Source organism: Buceros rhinoceros, unplaced genomic scaffold (genome assembly GCF_000710305.1).
Source record: "Buceros rhinoceros silvestris isolate BGI_N320 unplaced genomic scaffold, ASM71030v1 scaffold20099, whole genome shotgun sequence".
NCBI classification, from domain to species: Eukaryota; Metazoa; Chordata; class Aves; order Bucerotiformes; family Bucerotidae; genus Buceros; species Buceros rhinoceros.
Genome location: NW_010431505.1, coordinates 31,824 through 32,053, shown reverse-complemented (window position 1 = coordinate 32,053; position 230 = coordinate 31,824).

Here is a 230-nt window from a genome sequence, read left to right as displayed (position 1 = left end):
GAGGGGTTTGTGCCTGGGCCCGAGCTGCAGCGCAGCCCCCGCCACCGGCACCGAACCGGCAGCTGAGGGCTCTGCGGACGCTGTCCCCGTCCCTGCGCCAAGGGGCGTGGGGGAGCAGCCGGCCGGTGATCGGCCTGGCCGAAACAAGAGCAGCCACAAGGATTCGGCTCACCAGCTCCCGCACTGGTTTAACCCCCCAGACAGACGGACAGACGCTGGGGCTGGCGCGA